General features: G+C 35.5%; 1 long non-coding RNA gene across 1 annotated transcript; it reads left to right on the top strand.

The window, feature by feature from the left end:
• The first annotated feature begins 1,791 nt into the window (after positions 1–1,791).
• On the top strand, positions 1,792–13,046 carry LOC128249366 (uncharacterized). The gene is made up of 3 exons (XR_016244225.1): positions 1,792–2,655; positions 7,702–9,239; positions 12,013–13,046. It is a non-coding gene; the product is annotated as an uncharacterized LOC128249366 (long non-coding RNA).
• Positions 13,047–14,044: the final 998 nt, after the last annotated feature.

The raw sequence follows: 14,044 nt of genomic DNA, 5'->3' as shown, positions 1-14,044 counted from the left end.
GTGTGAGGTCAAGGTACAAGGTGAATATGAGAGAGAGAAAGATTAGGATAGAGGAGCAGAAAAGGTGGATGTGTAGGTATATATATATATATATATATATATATATATATATATATATGAGGTTCATAAGATAATCGTTTGTTCCTTTGTCATCTCATTTTCTTATGACCACTCTGTACTCAACTAATGCTTCGTTCAGAAGCATATGTATATTGAGTTCTACACCAAGTTATTGGTATTACAATGCTTAAGTGAAATATTATCATGTATGTATATTTTTCTTTGGAATTCATGTTCTTCTTTGCTGAATTTAAGCTGGTCGCTACCGAGTTAACAATTGTTGGAGTTAAGAGAGTTCCAGAGATTTACGAAATTAGGGAGTGTGAGTTATTGTATGCATATGTGTGTATGTATATATGTATATAGACTGCTGAACAACAGCCCAGTCAAGATGGTATTTTTTCTTCTCTTATTCTTGTTTTTTGCAAACATCTTCAAAATGACTTTCTAAAATGAAATTCCTTTATGCAGCTGAGGAGTACATTTTCATTGTATTTTCTGTAGTGTTATCACTACATGAATAAATGTAGCTTGTACGAAACGTACGTACTGCTATAACCTATTGAATTTTTGTTGCTTTTCTTCAAATTTTATTCACCAAATCTCTTGATTTTGTTTTTGGTTTTTACCCTACCAAATTCTGGTGCCTCAAACATTTTAAGTACCACATTTAGTCTTTTGATTAAATCTATATTATTATTATTATTATTATTATATATATATATATATATATATATATATATATATACATATATGAATGAAGACAGTCACATCAAGATCTTTAATTGTAGAGGGAACATGTGGAAGGGTAGACCAAAAAAGACACTGGATGAAGTGGGGAGAAAGGATCTGCAGATAGATGTTGGAACTCACAGTGAAGAAGACAGGGGACCAAGACTCCTGGCAATTTGCTGTGCTTGAAAAGACACATCAAGATAAGTAAAAGCATAGTTGCCCTTGCATACAGGCTCATCCCTTGCAACTCTCTCCAGCTGAGCATCCCTAGTCTTGTGGGCCTGTAGGGGCTGGTGCCACATAAAAATCACCCATGCCGGTTCTGCATAAAAGCACCCAGTATACTCTGTAAGGTGGTTGGCATTAGGAAGGGCTTTCAGCCAGAGAAACCATTCCAAAACAGACATGGAGCCTGAACAGCCTTTCAGCTGGTCAGCTCCTATCAAACCATCCAACCCATGGCAGCATGGAAAATGGATGTTAAATGATGATGATGATGATGAATAGGTGTTTCATTCTTCACACACACACACAGACACACACACACACACACACGTGCTTACACATAAATGGTGCTTCAACCTTAAGAAGCTAATATTGGTGCTACCCCTGTCACCAGTTGCTCTCCTACCACCATTACCACCATCATCACTGTCACCAACACCTCCACCTGCACCACCACCACCACCACCACCGCCACCGCCACCGCTGCCGCTGCTGTCACCAAAATACCCCACGACGACGACGACGACGACGACGACGACGATGACCACCACCACCACCATGTCACCATTCCGTTATCACCACCACCATTGCTGCTGCTGCTGCCACCACACCGCATCCACCATTACCATCACCACCAGCATTGGTAGCACCACCTGCACCAATGGCCTATCTGTATCACATAACAATAATACAGGCATCGTTCCCTTTGTTAAGGCAACCAGGTAACAGGTGGTTACAAGAGTTGTGTAGAAAGCTTTATTCAAACCTTTTAGAGAGAGAAAGAGAGGAGGAGGAGGAGGAGGAGGAAGAGCGAGGGAAAGGGAGATGGGGAAAGAAGAGAGAGAGAGAGATAGAGAGAGACAAGATCTACCCAATAGTAAAGGTAATCACTCTACAACTGCTTAAACAACTTAAGAAAGGACCCTACTGAAAATAGCAGCTAAATCCACCTTTAATTACACCCTACTGTCTTCAAAAAGACAAGGGCACATTAGATGATTGTAGCTCTAGATATATTATAATTCTATTTGTCTAGGATGCTTTGTAGGAATCAAACTTCGATATTTGATTAATACTATATTTTTATTAACCCCACTAGAATTATGTGGAGGCACATGGCTTAGTGGTTAGGGTGCTGGACTCATGATTGTAAGATTGCAGTTTCGATTCCTGGACCAGGCGATGCATTGTATTCTTGAGCAAAACACTTCATTTCATGTTGCTCCAGTCTACTCAGCTGGTGAAAATAAATAATACTGTGATGGACCTGTCCATGGAGGAATATATATATATATATATATATATGGACGGCTGAGAACCCAGAAAACTGGCCCTGTGCTTTTTTATGGAACGATGTGGACTAACCACCAGAAGTATGAAAGGCAAAGTTAATCCCAGTGAAATTTGAACTCAGGCTCTAAAGGATCATACTTAAATGTTGCAGGAATTCTGGTCAAAGTTCTGATGATTTTTTCCATGTCTGGGAAACAAAGAAAAGTGAAAGGATACTTTTGAGAATGGGTCTGCTTGGACAGAACTAATTTTGGACTAAACAAAAGGGACAACAGCAATGATAACTACAACAACAGCGACAACAACTACGGCAGCGACAACAACAACAACAACAACAACTGTGTAAGCTTAACATGTTTTTTGACTCTACCATTATTTTTGTACTCTTTTTACTCTTTTACTCCTTTACTTGTTTCAGTCATTTGACTGCGGCCATGCTGGAGCACCGCCTTTAGTCGAGCAAATCGACCCCAGGACTTATTCTTTGTAAGCCTAGTACTTATTCTATCGGTCTCTTTTTGCCGAACCGCTAAGTTACGGGGACGTAAACACACCACCATCGGTTGTCAAGCGATGGTAGGGAGGACAACCACAGACACACAAACACACATACATATATATATATATATATATATATATATATATATATATATATATACATACATATATACGACGGGCTTCTTTCAGTTTCCGTCTACCAAATCCACTCACAAGGCTTTGGTCGGCCCGAGGCTATAGTGGAAGACACTTGCCCAAGGTGCCACGCAGTGGGACTGAACCTAGAACCATGTGGTTGGTAAGCAAGCTACTTACCACACAGCCACTTGAATTTTTTTAATAATTTCTAACTTTTTTTCTTTTTGCTTTTTGATTTTTGTGTGTAAAAGGCAAGAACGACAACAATAATAATAATAAGAGGTAAAAAAAAAAACAAGAAAAAAATAGTGCATGCAAAACATATTAACAGATTAACAACAACAAAAAAATCAGCAAAAAAACATCACACAACAGTAAAGTTAATAAATAGTTACAATAAACAACGACAACATAAAGAACAATATCAACAACATGAGTGAATGAGGTAATTTCTATGTGGTTGCTTGATTTGCTAGAAATAGCAGCCAAGTCTTCATCAGGTATAGATGTGTGGTTACAAAATTTGCTTTGCAGCCAGGCCATTTCGAGTTCAGTACTTCAGTGTAGCATGTTGGGTAAGTGTCTTCTACTATAGCCCCAGGTCGACCAACAACTTCTGAGTAGATTTGATAGATGAAAAGTAAAAGAGGGTCATTTGATATATATATATATATATATATATATATATATATATATATATGTATGTATATATATATATATATATATATATATATATATATATATATATATGTATGTATGTATATATGTATGTATGTATGTATGTATGTATGTATGTATGTATGTATGTGTGTATGTATGCATGTGTATATATGTGTGTGTGTGTATATACTTATATAAATGCATATATGTGTATATCTATCTATCTATCTATTATATATATATATATATATATATATATATATATATATATATATATATATATATAATAATAATAATAATACAAATAATATGTGAGTATATGCATATATACGTACATGTATGTACATACCTACATCTCCATGTATATATAGATGCATATCTGGGTACAGGACGTTGCAAAAAAAACGTGAACAAAATGATAAACAAAGTACAGAAAACACACAAGCCACATAGAGAACATTTCCTTCATCTGCTGCCACCATTCTAAAACTAAGCATTTCAAAGAGTTATATATATACATACTGTTTAATCAATTAAAAAAAAACTGAGAAAAAAAGCAAAAGAAAAAACAAACAAACGTGAGGATGTAGCCCAAGCAATGTATCAAATTGACGCTTGGAGAAAGAAGAGAGTTGTTGTTTTATGTTTCGAATATAGCTCTTTGTTGGAAACAGGAAAAATAGGAACGTCCAAAGGGAAAGAAGGAAGGAAGAGGAAAAATCGCCAGCAGTCCATGTGCAGTTGCATTTCTGAATTACATTTTGATTCCCAGCTGCATTTTGACTCCCAGCTCAGGAATTGAAACCACAATATTGTGAACATGAGAGTGGCACCCCAACCACTAAGTCTCACACATCCAGTACATACATAGTGGTTGGGGTGTCACACTCATCTTCACAATATTGTGGTTTCAATTTCTGGACTGGGTGATGCATTTGTATTCTTGAGCAAAACACTTCATTTCACATGACTACAGTCCACTCAGCTGGCAAAGGTGAGTGATCCTGTGATGCTGGCTCAGTATTTTGTCCAAGGGAAAATATATACACCACAGAATCCAAGAAACTGGCCATATGAATCTCTAGCTCTGAAAGCTCTGTAATCCTTTTATATATATATATATATATATATATATATATATATATATATATATAATTTTTTTCAGAACGAGATAAAAACCAAGGCTGTGAAGATTTTAGGACATTTATAAATAGAAGGTCTTACAGCAGTTTCCAGGATATTTATTATATCCTTTCATTGGAGACGGTATGAGAAGATGGTTAAGCAATAGTTAATTTAGATAAGATATGAAATGGAGAGTGAAGTGGAGAAATGAAAATATATGTGAGATATGCAGGATATTGCATTTGTAGATCCATTATTTTGGCAGAATGGTAAACTTCTGTTCATCCTCTAATTCCTTATGTACTTTGTACTTCTATATGTAAACCATGTTGGCAAAATAACATAGTCTGCCATGGACACCTGTGCTTTGGTTCTTTCTTTCTTTTTCTTTTCTTCCTTTTTTGTCACGTTTGCTATGAATTAAATTAATGAATTCAACGGGATACACCGTCTGCAAGTAGTTGGGTTCAGCATATTATCCTCCATTTTCTAATTGTTACACAAATTTTGGGTAAAACCTCCACTTTTACCCGCTCCCATTGATTGCACCTAGTATAGCACTAGTGTAGCAATAATTGGGTACCCTCCCAGCAGTATACTGGATAGATACTATCCCTTAGTGGGTTGTACCCCCAACCCCTAACTCTCTCACGTTATATATATATATATATATATACATATATTGTTGTACCTGGGGATGGTCATGTTGCCAGTTTAGCCATCTTTTAGTCTTTCTTTTATTTGTTTATTTGTTTCAGTCATTTGACTGTGGCCATGCTGGAGTACCACCTTTATCTGAACAAATCGACCCCAGGACTTATTCTTTGTAAGTCTAGTACTTATTCTATTGGTCTCTTTTGCCGAAGCGCTAAGTTATGGGGACATAATCACACCAACATCAGTTGTCAAGCGATGGGGAGGGAACAAACACAGATACGCAAACACACACACACACACGTACACACACACGCACGCACGCACGCACACACACACACACACACACACACACACATATATATATATATATACATATATATACACATCAAAAATTTAAAAGAGAGTTTTGATGCTAATATCCATTATTATTGAAGTTTATTCCTATGTCAACATTTCTGTATAAGGTTATATTTAACTGTCAAATTCAAGTTAAATAGATAAATTACCTTACACATCTTCAGGGTAAAAGGTAAAAAGTAAACACCAAAAACATTGTCTCTAAGTCTGGTTCATATTCAAATTTCTCCTTAAATAAATTCCTCCTTAAATAAAGGTCCGTCTAAGGGAGCAAACCCTCCTAATATCATTAATTATAAACAATCAAATATTACAAATATTGATTCCTAGTAATAACTTCTAAATCAATGGAAATATTGATTCAGCCCAATGGTAAGTGCCTGTTGCTGTTTGGAATTTAATCTCCTTATATGTATTATTAAGTTTGTATCATACCACCATCTGGATAGGCAAACTTCCACACATCAGTGACAGAAAGCAACTGATATTGATTGGAATAACTTGTCTTTGTTTTATATTCACTGTGATGTTAATGTGACCTGAATAATAGTTATTTGATTAAAGTTTAATTATATTTTATTTTATTGGGACAAGACACCTGTGCCTGTCCTTCTATTATACATTTCTTCAACCCCAGCAACTGGCATAAAGTCACCTCTTCCCACAATTTCAAATATTTCATCCTACCTCCCACTTAGCTGAGGGTGATATTTTCTTTATTCCTTTCGCTTGTATTGTTCTTCTTCTACCCTCCAAATTATTTGGTGGGCAGCGGCATAGAAGAATGCACACAGTGTGTGCTGTAAAGTGATTGGTGTTTTTAGGAAGGGCATCCAGCCATAGAAACCATAGGAAGGCGACGAGCTGGTAGAAACGTTAGCACGCCGGGCGAAATGCTTAGTGGTATTTCGTCTGCCGTTCTGAGTTCAAATTCTGCTGAGGTCGACTTTGCCTGTCATCCTTTCGGGGTCGATGAATTAAGTACCAGTTACGCATTGGGGTCGATGTAATCGACTTAATCACTTTGTCTGTCCTTGTTTGTCCCCTCTATGTTTAGCCCCTTGTGGGCAATAAAGAAATGAGAAACCCTAACCATACCAAAGCTGACAAAGAGCATGATGCAGCCTCGTGGCTCACTGGATCCTGTCAAATCATCAAACCCACAAAATACCCACACCCACTCATACACACACAGCAGTCCATATTCCTGGGATGATTACAGTGTAATCTGTAGTATCTGTGGGCATCAGGTAGATCATCCTCATGGATTCATTTATCCTACATTATATTGGAACAGCTTGATGCAACCCCAAAAAACTGCTTCACCAGTCAGCATCATTAGTCTCTGGTCAGCATAATGGAATAGGAGCTTTATTTGCATATTCAAAGTGTTACCATACACAAATTTAAAATATATATAAAAGAATATATATATATATATATATATAAATACAGTGTACATTTAAACACATAAGAGGTATCCATCATAGGATTCCCTCACACTAGAAAGAACAGCAAAGTTCCATTGGTTCAGGAACTAGATTGGTAAATGTTTTTATTTTTCATTCCTTTTGAAATTTTATCCCCAATAGTGGTTTGGAACTTAGCTGTTCTTTCTAGCGTGAGGGAATCCTATGATGGATACCTCTTATGTGTTTAAATGTACACTGTATTGATATGAAGAAAAATATATAGTCTTTGGATGAAATTTTTACACGCTAGGCCACTGGTGGTAGAAATTTCTAATATTTCTATCACCCTTCGATATTATTAATTATATATATATATATATATATATATATATATATATATATATATATATATATATATATACATATATATATATATAGGATGGGCTTCTGTCAGTTGTTGAAGAATTTATGATGAAATTTAAATTATATTGTCAAAATTTTGAGTAAAGTTCTGATTTAGACTGATATCTTTTCTTTTCAGGTGGTCGACTGAATTTACTGGAAAATTAACTAATGAACTGGATAGTTAAGTAACCAATTGATTGAAGAATTAAGTGATTGAATAGGTGAAGAGTTAACTAACCAAATTGTTTAGCAAACTAAGTAACTGAATTGATGAACTAATTAACTCCAAATTTATTTACTAACTACCTGTAAAGTTAACTAACTGAAAAATTTACAAACTAGCTAAAGAATTAAGTAACCAACTAACTGTAAAAGAAGTTAACTGACTAATCGAATTGTCAAGTAACCAATTAGTTTAATTGTCATGAAGCCAACTAACTGAATATTTTACTAAAAAGCTGAAAACTCAATTAATGATATTGATAAATATTTAATGAATCAACTTGTTGAATAGTTAACTAAAGAACTACCAGAAGAGCAAACCAACCAACCAACCAACCAACCAACCAGCCAGCCAACCAACCAACCAGCCAACCAACCAACCAGCTAACCAACCAGCCAGCCAACCAACCAGCCAGACAGCCAGCCAACCAGCCAGCCAACCAGCCAACCAGCCAACCAACCAACCAACCAACCAACCAACCAACCAACCAACCAGCCAACCAACCAACCAGCCAACCAACCAACCAACCAACCAACCAACCTGCTTGCTGACCAGTTATCAATTAGCTCAATGGTTAATTAACCAACCAGCAACAGCTTTAACTAACCATCTACTGGAAAAATAAATCAACCAGCTTAGTAAAGAGTTAACTAACCAATTAACCAACAAGCAAAAATGTTGACTATGTTAACAGCTGAACTAAACTAGCTGAACTGCTAAATAGTTGATGGTTCTACAATACGTAAAAGTGGCAAAGTGGACATCCCATAATTTGTGATATATCACTATATATCTCTTGTTAAAGAACTGTGTGGAGGTGCAATGGCCCAGTGGTTAGGGCAGCAGACTCGCGGTCATAGGATCGCGGTTTCGATTCCCAGACCGGGTGTTGTGAGTGTTTATTGAGCGAAAACACCTAAAGCTCCACGAGGCTCCGGCAGCGGGTGGTGGCGAACCCTGCTGTACTCTTTCACCACAACTTTCTCTCACTCTTTCTTCCTGTTTCTGTTGTGCCTGTAATTCAAAGGGTCAGCCTTGTTACACTGTGTCACGCTGAATATCCCCGAGAATCACGTTAAGGGTACACGTGTCTGTGGAGTGCTCAGCCACTTGCACGTTAATTTCACAAGCAGGCTGTTCCATTAATCAGATTAACTGGAACCCTCGTCGTCGTAAGCGATGGAGTGCCAAGACAAGACAAAAAAGAACTGTGTACTAACTCAGCAGAGCTGAAATTTCTGACCTGGCTGAAAATTTGTTACCACAAGAAGAATGCCTCGATGTTCTTGCATTGATTACCATTATATTGTGGACGTATATGTTTATTGTCTTCTATTTTACTGAAATTCTTACATTCTGAGTTCAAATAATAGATAATAGAATTGTACTAAAGAGGATTTCCAATCGCTCTTTGCCTCTCCTACAGATTATTTTCACCCTCTTTTTTAATTGTGAGTAGCCATGTAGTTTCTCTACAACAGGAACCAGCTCTCCATTCCACTTTCTGTCATACTTTAAACCCCTCATCTCTTAGCATAAACTCAACCCTTCCCCTCAGGGTTTGTAGTCTTGTGAGTTGCATGACAATCTCACTAGTGCTAATTGAATCAAAAATCATCCAGTACCCACTATAAAGTGGTTGGCATTAAGAAGGGTACCCGGCTGTAGAAACCATACCAAAGCAGACAGAAGAGCATGATACCTTCCTTGGATCTATCAGATCTTGTCAAACCTGTCGCCCAAAGCCACCATGGAAGATGAACGTTCATTGATGATAGAAGCTATGACACCAACTTCTATGTACATCATGAGATACTAATTGTTACAGTTGCAATGATAGATTACATCAGACCTCGTGTATCAGCTTAGATGGACATTCATGCTTGATGTTAAGCAATGACAGACATCCGCTAAACAGCCAGCAAATAATTTTGAGACAAGTTTCAGAAAATAAGCGTATCTTATTGTTGTGACCGCCATTTTGGGCATTTCCATGATTCAAAATGCTCAGTTGACAGTTCATAACATCAAGATGGCGTTTGAAACCACCTTGTCTTACTTTTACATACAAGACAGAATTCTGAGATGAATACCGATGGGAAACAGCTTTTCTTCTAAACACTATTTTGATTTATGTGCATGAATTTAGAATCTTTGAGAGTCATGAAGTAACTTGTTTGTAACTCAAATAAGATAAAGCTATAAATATTATATCTAAAGGGATTTTTAATGCAATATTTAAGTGTTGTGATTTATAGACGGCAAGCTGACAGAATCATTAGCATGCTAGATGAAATGTTTAGTGATAGTTCTTACGTTCTGAGTTCAAATTCCATTGAGGCTGGCTTTGCTTTTCATCTTTTCAGAGTTGATAAAATAAGTACCAGCTGAGCACTGGGTTTGATGTATTCAACTTTACCTCTCTTCTGAAATTGCTGGCCTTGTACCAAAATTTGAAATGAATATTTATATGCTGCTATTTATAGGCTGTGAACTGGCAGGATTATAAGCACACTGGATGAAACGCTTAGTGGTATTTTGTCCGTCTTTTCGTTCTGAGTTCAAATTCTGTTAAGATCAACTTTGCCTTTCGTCTTTTTAGAGTCAATGAAATAAGTACCAGTTGAGTACTGGGGTCGTTGTAATCAACATAACTACTCTTGGATGTGAGCATAAACACTGCATCATTTTGCCAAGGCATATCGAGCCAGTGTGACAGAGTAGGTTCATCAAACAAATGTGATTTCAAGTTCAGGGTGTGTGGCCTCCACACCAGACTGTGACTGGTGGAAAGAATATGTTGAGACAACTTGTCCGGCAGTGGACTGAAAATGGGAAATCCAATCTAATTTGTAGCCTTATCTACTTCATTGTTTTATTTATAAAACATTATAAATATAGGTATTTGTATGATATTGCTTAAACATAGCATTTTGAAACAGAAAAGATAACCAGATCCTTCAACTGTGGAGTTATTTCTCTTTTCTGTCTCAAACTGATGTTTATAATGTTTAAATTCTCCATGTTGAAATTGTTAGCTGTTAATTATTGAAAATATCAAATATGTACAGCCAACAATCATAAGGTTAAGGATTCAGTTCCTTGGCAATGCCATGCAATCTCAGATCATGAAGCACTGAAGAAGCTTCTGTATGGTCAGTAAACCTGCTAGAGAGAGCAGCCGAATCTCTCACTAATATACCCAACGGTCTTAGATAAAGGGAAGTACAGATAATACATTATATCTGGGAAAAAAAACAACAACAAAAACAAACAAAAATATCTTTATCGTAAGCCTGCTTCGTTGAGGCTGATCTGGAGTAACAACAACAGCAGGAGCAACAACAACAACAATATAATTATAACCCCTGGAAGGTGAGAGTATCCATATTCATATTAACTTGTTTGTTATTTTTGAACATGATTAAGAACAGCTATAAAACAAAACAGCTTCTTTTGGTAATATCACATACATCATTTACTAATATACTAAGAAAATACTTAGTACAATACTTGATAGCCTGTGCATTACACATTGCATTAATCTGCTAATTTTCATTTGCTTATTATATTTGCTTTGTAATTGAAGATTTGAAACAACCAATAGCTATATTAAGTAGTGGTGCCGCAGGTATTTTTTGCCAGATTACCTGCATGTCACTACTTAATGCTAGACTATTTTGGTAAAACATCATCAGAAGCAACTGCCTAGATTTTATTTAAAAATTTTTTTTAAATGCTAATTATTTTCTATATTACTAATTTCAATATTTTCAATATTTGTAAATATTTGTAAATATGTGATATTTAGGTACCAGCATGGCTGTGTGGTTAAAAAGCTTGTTGCCCAACCATATCGTTTCAGATTCAGTCCCAATGTGCAGCGCCTTAGCACTTTGGGCAGAGTTTTCTGCTATAGCTCCAGGCTGACTAAATATATACAGAGAGAGAGAGAGAGAGAGAGAGAGAGAGAGAGAGAGAGAGAGAGAAGGTTGTCAGAATTTGGATGTAAATGACTAATATAGTGCTTTCGTCCCTTTCAGGGATTCATCATGAATGATTTCTTATAGAAAATTCATACCTTTTATATATATATATATGTGTGTGTATATATATATATATATATATATATATATATATACAGGGTGCATAAGGTATTTGAGAACATATCTCTTTTGAGTCATTGCTGCATTTTTTGCTAACTCTATACAATCTTTGTTTCAGAAAATAATAATGGTAGATCCTCAGCTTACTCAAGAAATGAAGAGGCATGCTGTTATTGTGGTTATAAAGGCTGAGCATAGCAATTTAGAAATATCTCTATTTCTAAAAGTTGCCAGATCTTTTATCTACAAAGTTTGTAAGGAGCTAGAGACTGAGGATGGAAATGTATCACCAGTATTGAAGCATAAAAAGCATTCTAAATGCTCTGAAATCATCAGAACACCTGAATTTATCCAGCAAGTTCAACAGATCATTGATTACAATCTTATATGATGAGGAAAGCTCAATTTGTCAGAAAAAGCAAAAGAAAATCACTACATCAGATCTAAAAGGCTCTTAAACAAACTGAAAAATCCAGCAGAAGATTTGATTTGGTTTTTCTCAAACGAGAAAAACTTCGACCAAGATCAAGAAGTTAACAGAAGAAATGACATGGTTATGTGCAGAACTTTCTGAAGTTCTAAGTGTCATGCATACAAAATTTCCTGCAACTGTCATGGTTTTAGGGGTTGTCAGCAATCAAGGACATGTGATACCTCCTTATTTCTTTCCACAAGGCCTTAGAGCTAATTCTGCCACCTACATTGAGATCCTGGGAATAATTGTTAAGCCCTGGATAAACAGTGTATGCAATGGAAGGCCATATGTGTTTTAGTAAGACTCTTCACTATCACACATGGCTCTAGTAACACAAGAATGGATGGCTGAAAATTTTCATTATCACATAACCTCTAACATTTGGATTCCTAATTCCCCAGATCTCAATCCATTGGACTATTACATGTGAAACGTTGTTGAGAGAGAGGTCAATGAACATGCCCATAACACCAAAGATTCTTTGAAAGCTGCCATAGTCAGAGTAATATCCAAAATGAACCAGGACCACTTGATTTGAGCATGTAGATGATTTAGATCTCATATAGAAACAGTTGTTGAAGCTGCAGGTGACTTTATTGAATAACATTATAGAAAAGAAGGTTTATTTTTATCCTCATAGCATTTTTTGATAAATAAAGTTATTATCTGTTATTACATATCTGTATTTTTTATAAACATAAATCTGTCCTCAAATATTTTACACACCCTGTATATATATGTGTGTGTGTGTGTGTGAAACAGTTGAAAGAAACTGGAGTTGTTTTGTTGGGTTTTGCTCTCAAAACATTCTCTTTCCAAAACACAAGAAAACAGTCAACTCCAGATATTTTTCACCTGACTCTCTCTCTCTCTCTCTCTCTCTCTCTCTCACACACACACACACACACACATATGTATATACATGTAAGGGATGAATTTTCTATAAAAAGTCATTCACGATGAATCACTGAAAGGGAATGTTAAGTGGTAAATAAATCATTTTTATCCAAATTCCGAGTACCTTCTTTTTCTTAATGTATAAAATCTATACACTTCAAACAACCTACACATACACACACACATATCAGTTGTGTATATGTGTGTGTTTATCCTTGTTTTAACATCATATTATGGTTGCAAAAAGGTAAACAAATGTCACTGTTATACACGCAATGTCATGCATTTCCAATCTTCCAAGAAAAACATGTCCGGCCATGGGAAAACAGTTTCAGTTTCTGAATCTCTGGTTAAAATTTATAATATTTTATAAACCTCATTTCAGTTTTCAATATTTGTAAATATAAATCTCATTTTTATATTTTTGATATTTACAGTGTATAAATTTCTGTTCAATGTTTTCAATATTTATAAATTTAACCCTTTTGTTACCTTATTTCCATTAAAATATATAGCTTTCTTTTAAATTATTCTTCAAAATAATGAAAGATTTTGAAAATAAGAAGTATTTAAGAATGATGAAGAATTTTGAAAACAAAAAAGAATTTGGATAATAATGGAAGATTTTGAAAATAATGCAGGATTTTGAAAATGATGAACTTTGAAAATAATATAGAATTTTGAAAATAATGAAGGTTTTTGAAAATAATGGAAGATTTTGAAAAATGATCTTGTCATTATTAAGTTGGTGTTTGGAACAATTAACATGAAATTTTGA

The sequence above is a fragment of the Octopus bimaculoides genome, chromosome 14 (genome assembly GCF_046866305.1).
Source record: "Octopus bimaculoides isolate indiv1 chromosome 14, ASM4686630v1, whole genome shotgun sequence".
Taxonomy (NCBI): domain Eukaryota; kingdom Metazoa; phylum Mollusca; class Cephalopoda; order Octopoda; family Octopodidae; genus Octopus; species Octopus bimaculoides.
The sequence above is the reverse complement of the archived record's forward strand: the minus strand, read 5'-3'. Positions and strand labels throughout refer to the sequence as shown.